Raw genomic sequence first — 13119 nt, 5'->3', positions numbered from 1 at the left:
CCGAGGGGATGACCGAGATCTGTTTGAACCAGCAGTGAACATGAGCCATTTGTCAGAGATGCAAAAGAAAATGGCCCAGCACATGCCAAAAGAAGAGTCCAACGCTTTCTCCAGAAATGATGGCGACACAGAGCAGATCTCTAGTCTGCAGATGTACACAACCAGCAACTAGAAGACTTACTTCTCCGAGCCCCAACCACTATATAAAGAAGTAAAGGAATGGCTTAAAAATCTCCTAAACAGGGTCCTGATCAAAGTCATGCTATTTGTCACTAGTGGTATGTGTCTAGAAAGAGGATGGTAGTCTAAGACTCTTTGTAGACAATCAGGAATTTAATAGAAAAACTATGTCAGACAGACTTCCATCCCTCAAATCCAAGATGTTCTAAATGGATGAGGAGTAAATCTTGGTTCTCATTTTTAGATCAAGGGAAGGCCTAAAACCAAGGTTTCATGGCTGAACAATCACATCACAACCTTCATGAAATCTATATGAATGGGTTAGAATCCCATCTGGGTTAACAAATACACCTGTGGCCTTCCAGTGAAGTATAGAAAAGTGCCTTGCGGAACTTAGGGATGAGGTATACATTCCATATCTGGATGATGTCTTTATGTACAGTGGCACCTTTGAAGAACATATGGAGAATATAAAAAGAATGTTGCAACAGTTACAGAAGCATGATATTACACTGAAAGCTTCTAAATGTGATCACTTTAAGAAAGAGGTACATTACTTGGGAACTAGTGTCTGCTGAAGGTTATAAAATGAATCCAGCTGACATGTTGGCTGTTCTTCTCTTGTAGATGAACCATTAAACACCATAGGGGAACTCTGTAAGCTGTTATGCCTCCTATTTACTACTGAAGGTACATTCAAGACTTTTCTCCAATAGCAAAGCCATTGTAAGATTTGCCCGTTACATTGGACTCAGAAAAAGAGGAAAGCCAAAAGTCAAGGGAAACAATCTGGATGGATACCCTCCTAACTACCAATTACCTCAACTGAGCAACACCCAACAGTTTAAAACCAGCTGATTGCTTAGTACAGCCACCAATAATAGCCTGTCTTGATTTTTGCTTTACCCTTTATCCTTCATATAGATGTTTCCAATAAGGGCCTAAGCACAGGTTTATACCAATGTCAGGAAGGTAAATTGAGAGTTATAAATCATGGGTCAAGAACACCAACTACAGCTGAGATGAATAAACTCCTTCATTCAGAAAAACTGGAGTTTCTAACGTTGAAATGGGCTGTAACTGAAAAATTCTGTAATTACCTCTATTACACACAATCCTTCGTGGTGTATAGTGATAACAACCCATTAACCTGTTTTCCTCTCTGAACATCACAGCACACTGGTAGGTTGTGGCTGACTTTAACTTCAAAGTTAAATATTGTTCAGGGAAATCTAATGTCAAGGCAGATAGTTTATTCACGATACCCCTCAATATCAAAAAATATTTGACAGAATGCACAGAAGAGATTCCCCAAGAAGACATTTTGGCAGCTTAGAAGGAAGATACAGTTATTGTTAAAATTCTTCTTTTTTCAAGTCCTTGGGGTGCAAACCTAATAACCGAGAGAACACAGGAAGATGTGGTAAGATCTCTGCCTTGATATGTAAATGTGGCTCCATATGGATAAAGGTAGAATACTTTATCAGAAATCAAGTTATGAAATCAACTGGTATTACCTGAAAAATACAAAAGGCATGTATAACAAGACGTGTATGAAGAGATGGGACATTTGGAGCAGCGTGAGTAAACAGTCTTGTGAGAATTCAGTTATTGACTGCAGATTAAGAGAAATATCAAACATTATGTCACTAGGGTCTGTACATGAAAGAAACACAACCAACCTATCAGAGATCCACTAAGTAATATAGTTATAACAGAGCCATCCGAGCTCGTATCAATAGACTTCTTGAATCTAGAAAGAAGCCAAAGAGGAAATGAATACATCTTAGTCCTAGTGGATCACTTTGGTACGTTTTTCCAAGCCTACCCTACCCTACCACCAAGAACTCAGGCAAGATTGTGGCAGACAATATCTTCAATGACTTTGTTTTAAAAGTTGGTTTTCCCAAAAGGATTTGTCATGACCAAGGGGCAGAGTTTGAAAATAATTTATTCATAAGTTTACAGCGCTGTGGTAAAATTGAAACGTCGCATAATCCTATATCACCCACAGGGCAATGGACAAGTAGAAAGGCTGAACCACACTCTGCTGTCTATGTTCAGAACCTTGCCAGATGAAAAAAACCTGGTAGTACTCCCTTAATAAGGTCATGTAAGCCTATAACTGTATATGAAATGAAGCTACAGGATTCTCACCCTTATAATCATTATATAGAAAATCATCAAATTTGCCCATTGACATTGCATTTGGTTTACCTGTAAACTATGGGTCTGCACCTGGGGACACAGAGAAATGGCAACTGCAGATGAAAGAAGCTTATGAACTGGCATCAAAATGTTCTCAAAAATCTGTTGGTCATGAAAAGAATCATTATGATCAGAAAGGGCCTGGTGCTGCTCTCATAACTGATGACATAGTACTGGTCCAGAATCTTTCAGAGAGAGGCAGACCAAGCAAATTAAGATCCTATTGGGAAGATAAAATTCATTTACTACTTAAAAGAAAAGGGGATAGTTCAGTCTATGATGTAAAAGCAGAAGATGAAAAAGGGTGTATTAGGTGTTCTTCACTGCAATCTTTTACTTCTTTGTGACTTTTGACCCTTGGATATAACACCACCCTCTAAACCACCACAGCAGATGACACAGGAAACAAGGCAAACTAGCATAATTAGAGATCAAAATGAGGACAGGAATTCAGATTTCTGTGATTCTGACAATGAGAGTGAAGATGAACTACATTATGTGCTGGTATCACATGCTGCCCATGGCATAGAGACCCTGAATCCAGAGGCAGAAACATTTTAACCACATCTCGGAAATGAGGATGTTGTTGATCTGTACACTTGGAAACTGCTGATCAGACTGATGTGATATTCACACAAACTGTTGACAGTCATAATGCCAAAAAGTGACCAAGAAGCCTGAAACCAGTAGTGCACAAGAGGACAGATCACCGGAGCAATCCTTGGACATGCAAGGGTGTCCGATGAGAGAGAGACGAACTGCACAGACATTGGCATATGAACTTTATGGACACCTACTTATCGGTGTCTAAATCCAACTATGGGACTGGTGAATGCACCATGGGGTTGTCCTCATGTCTGTCACATTCCATACTCAGTACCTATTTCTGTACCTCATCCTGCATTCTATCAAAGACTGTTATAATATGAGTAAACGAAGTAATATGGGATGCTGCTTTAAATGAAGCTTTATATAGTTCTGGATAGTTTGTAATTATGTTAATTTAGTAGATTTTATTTTTCTAAATTGCTTGCCATATGCTTAGTGACTTGGAGCTACATGATTATACCATTGATGATCTAGGAACTGTTATTTCACAAGACATTAATATGTTTGGGAATTTAAGCTGTTCGGAACTGGCTTTTCAGTTGGATTGTGGATACTGGAACTGCAATTGTCACAGAAACTTTCTGCTTAATGTGAAATAACTGAAGAGAGATGCAGAAGTTTCCATCATTGCTACTAGTACTTGTGAAAGAGGAGAGCCCTAAAGCCTCAATGAGAATAAGAGTCATGATCTTGTGGAACTCATGGACTACTGATAATAAACCAAATGGATGGTCTGTATGTTACATTTTGTTAACAGAAATGTCAGGATGATATTTACAAAGGGGGGGGAAATATAGTACTCATAAGGCAATGTTAGGATTAGATTTACCTGTGCTATGTTCTTTTAAGGATTGAAAGTCTGCTGAGGAAGTCAAAGGGGACAGCTCAGATTGCAGCAGCAGAGCTGAAGGTGCTCGGAAAGAACAGAGCAGCAATGAAACTTGTGTAAACTGTGTCTGGTTTTTTTTAATATACTAATTTTAATAAAACCCTAGTTTTAAAAGGGTCTCTGGTCTGGGAATGTAACATTCACAACTCATTTGTTGTGTCTTTTATTCTTTACACAACAAATATAATATGAAGGAACCACACATGCACAGTGGGGGTCCACGTCATTGTGTTTACTGAACATACACAACATGCAAGGCCCGACACACATATATATCGCTGTTCTGGTTGGGTTCTGGCACCTTCTAAAACATAGATCATGACTCACAAACTATTTAAAGCGATGTTACAGATATCTATGGACAACATACTTCTCTCACTTAAATGTAAAGGACATAAAAAGTGACAAATACCTTATTATCAAAACTACAATCACTAAATATACAGCATGCTATAAATTAAGTCTCAGCAGTGGTTTACAACTTCTCTCAGAATAATGTCTCATAGGCATCTCAATAGTACCTGGAACAGTGTCTCTACTTTCTGGTTTATCAGAAACAGCAATGTCTTCCTGCTCCTCTGTTTGGGTCACTTGTAGAAGAAATCAGGACAGGAGGCTCACTGTTACTATCACAAGTTGCTGTCTATGGCTGGATTGTAGGGTTGTTTTTTTCAATAAGCGTCATACTGGTGTTGAAATCCTGCTGAACTTGTACTTAAAGGCGGATTTATGTGTCTTCTCCATAAGATGTTTGGTGCCACTTCTATCTGATAAGAGAGAGGTTCAGTCTGTGACGTAATCACTCTAGATTTCCACAAATTACCTTGGTAGTCTCTGACTGTAAGACTCTTTCACCCAGGTGAAAGCTGTGCAGCTAGGTGTGACTATTTGTGGCCACTTGATCACAGTATTTCTTAAGAACATTCCTTTGTAGATCTGGGTTTAGCAAGTCCAGGCATCCCATAAACAATATTGCTGTAGCAGCATGGGCTGCATTTCTATAAATCAATAGAAAATTCTCAGTCTTTTGTGTAATAAATTATCTAGCATGAGCCATAGCACAAATCACTTGTTTGAATGTCTGGATAAATCTATCCACTAATCTGTTCCGGCAGGATGGTAGAAAGCTGATGTGATATATTGAGTATCATTTCTTTTGACAGACAATTGAAACTCTTCGGATGTGAATTGAGTTCTAATGTCACTTACAATCACTTCAGGAGCTCCACTCCTTGAAAGCAATAGTCTTAACTAGATCTGGGTGAAGCTTTATCAGCAACTAGTAAATTTTCTGAATAATGCATTTTTGGAGCTCTCGAACTATTTGAGAATTCAGTTTTAGCCAATCCTTTCCCCCCTATTTTTTTTTCAGAAATGTCAAAATGAACCATTTAGACATTTCATTTTGAAGTGACATTTTTGAAACAAAATGTCAATTTGAATCCACATTCAAAAAATTTATTTTTATCTGAGGAACATTTTTTGGTTTTTCATTTTAGTGAGAAAAAGCAAAACATTCAGATTCGGTTTGAAAGAAGCAATTTTTTTATTTTATTTTTCTGTTTGGCCAGTGAACTGAAAAAAACAGTTAGTCTCTCAGCTCTAGTCTTAACTCTTCCAACAGCTGTGCTGAACTAGATGAATTCATACAGAATACTTCAGGTAACTTAGAATGGGCATTTACTGCAATCAAAAACATATCTCCTGTAAATGGTCTAGTATTATCAGCCCCCTGACCTTGAAGCTTCCTAGGTGCTTAGGAAACAGCCTTGGCTATCATGGCACACAAACACATTAGCTTATCTGGGAATCCTAGACTTTGGAAGACAACCCTCTTCTTCATTGGCCACATGGTCTTGGCCCTGTCTGGCTGGTGACTATATATAAACTTCCTGCTTTAGCTCTGGCCTTGTATGAGGAACAAGCTATTGCCTGTTAGTTGCTACTTAGACCCATTTAACCTGACCTTGTTGCACCTTCACCTTGGATTGGTCAATGTGACCTCCTGTCAATGTGACCTCTTGTTAGAGTTCTGACCACTGTTTGAGTCTGCCCTTTGACCTGCCTGATTCTTGGACATTACAAGTATAGTCTATGTGGATCACAGCCATGGTGTAGTTGGGCACTCCAAGAATGCAAAGGAGCCTGTTTAGGCAAGTGATATTTTTGATGACAACCCTGATGTTTTGCCATTTCCTTTATTTGTGTATCAATCTCTGGTCACAGTACAGGACTTCTGGCAAGAAATTTCATTTTTATAGTTTCCAAATGGCCTTCATACAACTCTTGAATACTCGTGAGCTGAGTTTTGTAGGAATAACCACTCTGGTTTCACACATTATGCAGCCTCATTTTACACTTAGCTGTCCATTTTGCTGAAAGAAAACTGGAAAGAGATGTTTGTGTGCATCTATCCATTCATTCTTTGTAATGTCATATACTTCAGCCAACACTGGATTGTTTGTAGCTTTATATCATACCATGACACTTGTCACTGGCAATGGTTCAATTTGTGCCATATAGAACATATTGACCGTCTCTGGGTCCACTTCAGTATTCCTACCTGCGCCTTCCAATGGCAAGCATGACAAGCTATTTGTATTTGCGTGCTGGTTGGTACTTTTGAACTCAGTATAATAACAAGAATGACTAATTGTGGTGTCAGCTCTACCGGTTTTCCCCTCTTAGGGTTAAAAATTGAAACTAGAAGTTGATGATCTGTATCCAGAGTGAATCATTTCTCACATAGATACTGGTGATATATATATATTTTAATTAATCTGACCATACTCAGAACTTCTCTATCAATTTAAGTGTGGTTACATTTTGATGAAGTAAAAGATTTAGAAGCAAAGGCAGTAGGCCTTTCAGTAAGATCTTCCACCACATGTGAAGCTACTGCTTCTATTCCATATGTGGAAGTGTCACAAGCAAACTTTATATGCAATGATGCATTGTGTTATGTAAGGACCTTTTCAGATGCTATAAGATTCTTGGCCTCCTCAAAAGCCTATCCTTGATATAGTGTGTGGACCAACACCATGTCTGTCCATTGCTTTTGTTTTGTTTTTGCTTTTGCTTTTTTTAGAGGATGTAACTCTGTTGCTATATTAGGCAAAAACATCTGGTAATAAATGACCATCCCCAGAAAAAGAACATAATTGTATCATATTTTGTGTTTAGGGTGCCCTAAGGATCACTTAAATTTTTTCTTGTGATTTATACAAGTCATCTTTGTCAATGGTATGGCCACAATACATCGAGTCTTTGAAAAAATTCAAATATTTCCTTGCTGGCACTAAGCCCATACTCAGACAGCTTTGTAAGTAGCTTATGGAGGTTCCCAAGGTACTCTTAATGTCAGCTTCTGGGACCAGTATATTGTCCAAGTAACACCAAGTGCCAAGAATACCCTTTGATACCTGGTCCGGCACTCTCTGCTGAACACTGAGTGTAGATGCTATTCCCAAAACTATCCTGTTTTATTGAAATAAGCCTTTATGTGTGTTAATCATCAGAACTTTTTGTCACTGTCTTCAGTCTCCATTTACTGGTAGGCTTGGGCTAGGCTGATCTTGGCGAAATGTTTACCACTAGCTCATGAGGCAAATGTATCTTCTAGTCTAGGTAAAAGATACTGATACTGGCCCACATGAAAAGTTGGATTAATGGGAATCATGAAATCACGGTAGATACAGACAGACACTCTCTCTTGCATTAGTGGCATTATAGGAGTTTTCCAGTTAACCTTGGCTAAAATTGCAGAGTCCTATAATTCCTCTGCTTTTGCCATATTATTTCCACTACTGTCCCTGGGCCCATCAGACCAGGCTAGACTAGCAGTAGGTTAAAAAAAGGTGCTTTTAAAATGGAGTTAAGCTAACTTTAATTAGTTAACATGATTTGAAATACTCCTTAAAACCTTTACCGCATCGTTAGCTGGTCATGTTGTAGCCTATGCATGAGTCTTGCTCCCATTCCAAGCTACACCAGGCATTTAGGTGGTGCAAAGGGAGGGAATCTGTCTCAATGGGGCAACTGGAGAATCCTGTGGGACCAGCCAGCCTAATGGGCTCCTCCCTTTGATTAGGAATCAAGTTGGGGATGTTTTGGGACCAGAAAAGGCTGTGGCCAGAGTGCGCTGTACTCGGCATTCCTCAATCAGCATAATAACAGATCCAAAGGGAGCAGAATTTAGAGCAGTCCTGCGGCTGTTCTGAGTTACATCTGGGCCTGAACCACATTGCATAGGCTACTTCTACTCCTCAGCTGTGTCAAGCAGAGCTCTTGTGTAGCTGAGACTTCGGCCCTGTATGTGAAATTAGTTGAGTGCATGTATCCTCTGGAAATAATCCAAGCTTCTCTTTGTGCCAAGTGATGAATAACAATAACAATATTGTGATGTCCCATATAAACATACCACACTGGTGTGACTCTTCATGTTTCCTAAATTAGAACTACCGTTATATCCAGGAATTCTCATTTTCTTTTGCAGAATCAGTAAACTCTGAGTTCTCATGATTCACTTTAAAGTAGAGGAAAGGAAACAGTTCAGAAATTTCTCTGCATTACCCTTGACAGCAGGAAGACAAACAGTGTCAGTTTTAACTGCTGCTGTCAGAGGTTGGCAAATCCCATTTGTACAACATGTTCTCCCTCCCTCTCTGCCTCCCTCCCAATATACTACCACAAAAAGACCCTGCATTTAAATGTTGTATTCATAGCCCTCTACATGCAAAGCACTGAAGGTTAACAGAAGAACAAAGAATTAACACAAAAAATAACAATAACCAACAGTAAAGACAAAGTCCTCTTCTAAGTGAGAAGAAAATATTCATTTTTTAAAAGCACAACAGGGGAGGCATCAAATCATTAGCAGTAGCAGCATTCAGAAGAGGCAAAGAGAGAGGTATTGATATGAGTCTTAAAATGACAAACAGAAAAATGAAGAGAAAGGAGAAGAGAGTGCCAGACATTTGGGTCTAGAAGAAAAAAGGACATTATATAGACATGAATCATGGGGAGAAGTACAACAAAGGGAACAGGCAGGAAAGAAGATGAACAAAGGAAGCAAAAAGAAAAGGAGTACTTGTGGCACCTTAGAGACTAACCAATTTATTTGAGCATAAGCTTTCGTGAGCTACAGCTCACTTCATCGGATGCATAAAGTGGAAAATAGTGAGGATGTTTTTATACACACAGACCATGAAAAAATGGGTGTTTATCACTACAAAAGGTTTTCTCTCCCCTCATCCCACTCTCCTGCTGGTACTAGCTTATCTAAAGTGATCACTCTCCTTACAATGTGTATGATAATCAAGGTGGGCCATTTCCAGTACAAATCCAGGGTTTAACAAGAACGTCTGAGGGCAGAAGGCATAGAGTCTGACTTGAGGTGAAGGGAAGCAGGTAGGGACGAACCAGTTCAGGGGATTACTTATAAGAGAGAATTTTAAAGTAGTGTTGCAGATGGTTAAGTCAATGGAGTGAAAGGAAGAAAAGAGAGATCTGGGAATAAGGAGGCTAAACATAAATGTATGTGTGGTATGGGATTCATTGAAGTGGTTTAAGAGAAGGATTGTGGGAGATCAGTGTAGATGGCATGGCAGAAATCGAGTCATGAGTTGACAAGTGTGTGGATCTTTTTCCATATCCAAAGCGAAAGGTTTAGAAAAATGATTATATAAAATGTCAATTCTTTGCTCATGATCATTATATCATGATGTAATGCAAATACAGATGCAACATCTTTACTGGTAGTTCTAGGGCTAGGAGTCTCTGTGCTTAAGAACAAAGATTTGAGGAAAGGAGACAGAACGCTTCAAATCCATTCACCTTCTGCTTCCTGAAAGCACTCACAGAACATTAAGAATTTTGTCGGTAAAAAATGTGTCCTATAACAGGGTAGCTTGCCCCTCAAAGGCTGGAAGCCTCGGGCCGACCAACCCTGATTACTAAGGAGCAACACTTATGTATGGATCAGGTGATTTCCCTATAAAGAGCAGCAGGAGGTTATGGTGAAGGGGAAAGTGCTCAAGGAGATAAGAGACTGCTAAGAGAGCAGGCTCCAGCAGACTATCGACAGGAAAGAACTGGGAGTGACACAACAAGAGGGTAAAATGAATAGACTTTATTTTGGGACTTTGAGTTTTATTTTTGAGTTTATTTTTATCTGAATAAACCCAGATGCCAGGAAGGGGTGTTGTGAATGGACAAACGGGGTGTGGAGTTAGAGAAGCCCCTTGAGGAAGAAACTGAGGCAGGCTGCCTGGGGTGACCCCAAGCCTGGAGGGAATGCCTGGGATATGGCCACTCATCCATGTGTCCGTTTTGACACATTTTTGACAGTTATACTGCAGCCATGGTATTAATAACTTTTGTTTTGTACCTTTTTATTTTAATTGCTAGCAATTTCTCACCAATAAACAATATGTAAACTCCATAAGACTGGTCAAAATTTTCAGTAATAATAGCTTACTGTTAGGTTCTTAAGTCTATATTTATATACCTCTAAGTGAGGTAATTTTCAAAAGTGCTGAGAGCTATAGGAATTGCTGACTATTCAGCACTTTTTAAAAGTCAGGGCAATTAATTGGGTCTAAAGTCCCCAGGTCTAAGATCTCTTTGACCAGAGTGCTTATTATTTTGTTAGCAAAACTCATACTATTGCTGCACTTACAATCATGGAAGTGTAGGGATGTACAATCATGGAAGGAACCTTGAGAGGTCATCTCATCCAGCCCCCTGTGCTGAGGTATGACCAACACCTAGACTAGGTAGGTATTTGTCTTACCTCTTCTTGAGAGGTGTTTGTCTAACCTTTTCTTAAAAATCTCCAATAACTGGAATTCCACAACCTCCCTTGGAAGCTTATTCCAGTGCTTAACTATCCTTACCGTTAGGTTAGATATTAGGAAAAAACTAAATCTCCCTTGCTGCATATTAAGCTGACAACTGCTTGTCCTACCTGCAGTGGAAGTGGAAAACAATTGATCACCATCCTTTTTATAATAGCTCTTACCATATTTGAAGACTGTTTTTCAGGGCTGTCCCTCTTCTCAGGATTAAACATGCCCAGTTTTTTAATCTTTCCTATGAGGTCAAGTTTTCTAACCCTTCGATCATTTTTGATGCTCTCCTTTGGACTCTCTCCAGTTTGTCCACATCTTTCCTGGGTGTGGTGCCCAGAACTGGACTCGATACTCCAGTTGAGGCTTCACCAGTGCCATGTGTAGAGTGGGACAATTACCTCCCATGTCTTACATACGACACTCCTGTTAATACATTCCAGAGTGATATTAGCCTTTTTAACAGCTGCATCACATTGTTGATTCACATTCAATTTAGGATTCACTATAACCGCCAAATCCTTTTCAGCAGTGTTTCTGCCTACCCAGTTATTCCTCATTTTGTAGCTATGCATTTGATGTTTCCTTCCTCAGTGTACGACTTTGCACTTGTCTTTACTGAATTTCATTTTGTTGATTTCAGACCAATTCTCCAATTTTTCAAGGTAATTTTGAATTCTAATCCTGTCCTCCAAAGTGCTTGCAACTGTACATTTTACAAGCATACTCTCCATTCTGTAATCCAAGTCATTAATGAAAATAGCGAATAGTACCAGACCCAGGAAAGACCCCTGTGAGACCCCACTAGATATGCCTTGCCCAGTGTGATAGCAAACCACTGATAACCAGTCTTTGAGTATGGTTTTTCTACCCATTGTACACCCACTTCTTAGTAATTTCATCTTGATCACATTTACCTAGTTTGCTTATAACAACGTAATGTGGGACTGTGTCAAAAGCCTTAAATCAAGATATATCATGCCTGCTGCTTTCCCCTATCCTCTAGGCCAGTAACCCTGTCAAAGAAGGAAATTAGGCATAACTTGTTGTTGACAAATCCATCCTGGCTATTACTTATAACCCTATTAAACTCTAGGTGCTTACAAACTGGTTAATTATTTGTTCCAATATCTTTCCAGGTATCAAAGTTAGGCTGACTGGTCTATAATCCCCTGGGTCCTCTTTGTCCACCTTCATAAAGACAGATCTGTATTTTCCTTCTCCCATCCTCTGGAATCTCACCCATCCTTCATGAGTTCTCCTGTAACTTAGTTGTCTCTCTGTTAGTGTATGTTTGTTGCTATTATATAATATTTATACTCTGGTAATGCCTAACAGTCTCAATCAGGATTTAGGGCCCTGTTGGCTAGGAGCTGTACAAACATAGGTCCAATCCTGCCGGTGCTGGGAGGGAGGGCACAGTGGCCCGAGACTGCCCCAGCAGCGGCCAGTGGGGCCCAAGGGCCACTCAAGCTGTTCGAGAAGCCCTGGGGTTAGTTGCACCAGCCACTGAAGACGTCCCAGAGGTCCCGAGAAGTCATGGAATTCTTGACTTCCATGACCTCCGTGACAGACTTGCAGCCTTAACTATAACTTCTGAACATGGGTGGCGGGTGAACCCCTGCTTTGGGGAGGCTAGCCCGCTGGCCCCGTCCCTTCCTCCCAAGGCCCCACCCCCCCACGCTGGAGCCCCAAACCCTTCTTCCCCCCATAACAGGAGAAGGCCTGAGGGGCCCCCCTGCGACTGGAGGAGCCCTGGCCCACCCGTCCCAGCCACACTGGGCTAAGCCACCGGCCCCCCCAATATGCTGCCTCTCCCCAAGTGCCAGGCCAAGGCACCAGCCCCTCTGAATGCCGGGATGGCTCTAGTGCTGGGCCGAGCTGCCAGCCCCTCCGAGCTCCAGGTTGGCTCCAGTGCTGGGCCGAGCTGCTGGCCCCCAGCACCGGGCCGAGCCACCAATCCCCCAAGCACTGGCCCAGCCCCCCAAGCACCAGACACTCCCACCCCTGGAGACTCTCCCCAGCCAAGCCACTGACCCCAGTGCCCAGCCAAGCCTCCTCACTCCTGCCTGCTCTGACTCTCCACGTCCCTCCTCACTCCCCTGTTCTCAAGTGGGGGGGCGGGGGTGGAGTGGAGGAGACATGGCAGGCAGGCAGTAGCAGCAGGCGATGGGGGGCCTCAGTGAAAGGGTGGAGCCACAGCGGCCCAGGTGTACAGTGGTGGGTAGATGGCAGTGCCAGGCTAAGCCTTCCCTGGCCTATTATACCTGCTGCCCATGCTTAAGATCAAACAGTTCAGATCTCCTTTCACAGATAATGTCTTTCTACTTTGTTTAAGATATCATAGATACTACTGGGATGAGCACTTTAGGAACACTTATAGAT

Source organism: Chelonia mydas, chromosome 2 (genome assembly GCF_015237465.2).
Source record: "Chelonia mydas isolate rCheMyd1 chromosome 2, rCheMyd1.pri.v2, whole genome shotgun sequence".
In the NCBI taxonomy this organism is placed as follows: domain Eukaryota; kingdom Metazoa; phylum Chordata; order Testudines; family Cheloniidae; genus Chelonia; species Chelonia mydas.
Note: the sequence above shows the minus strand (reverse complement) of the source record.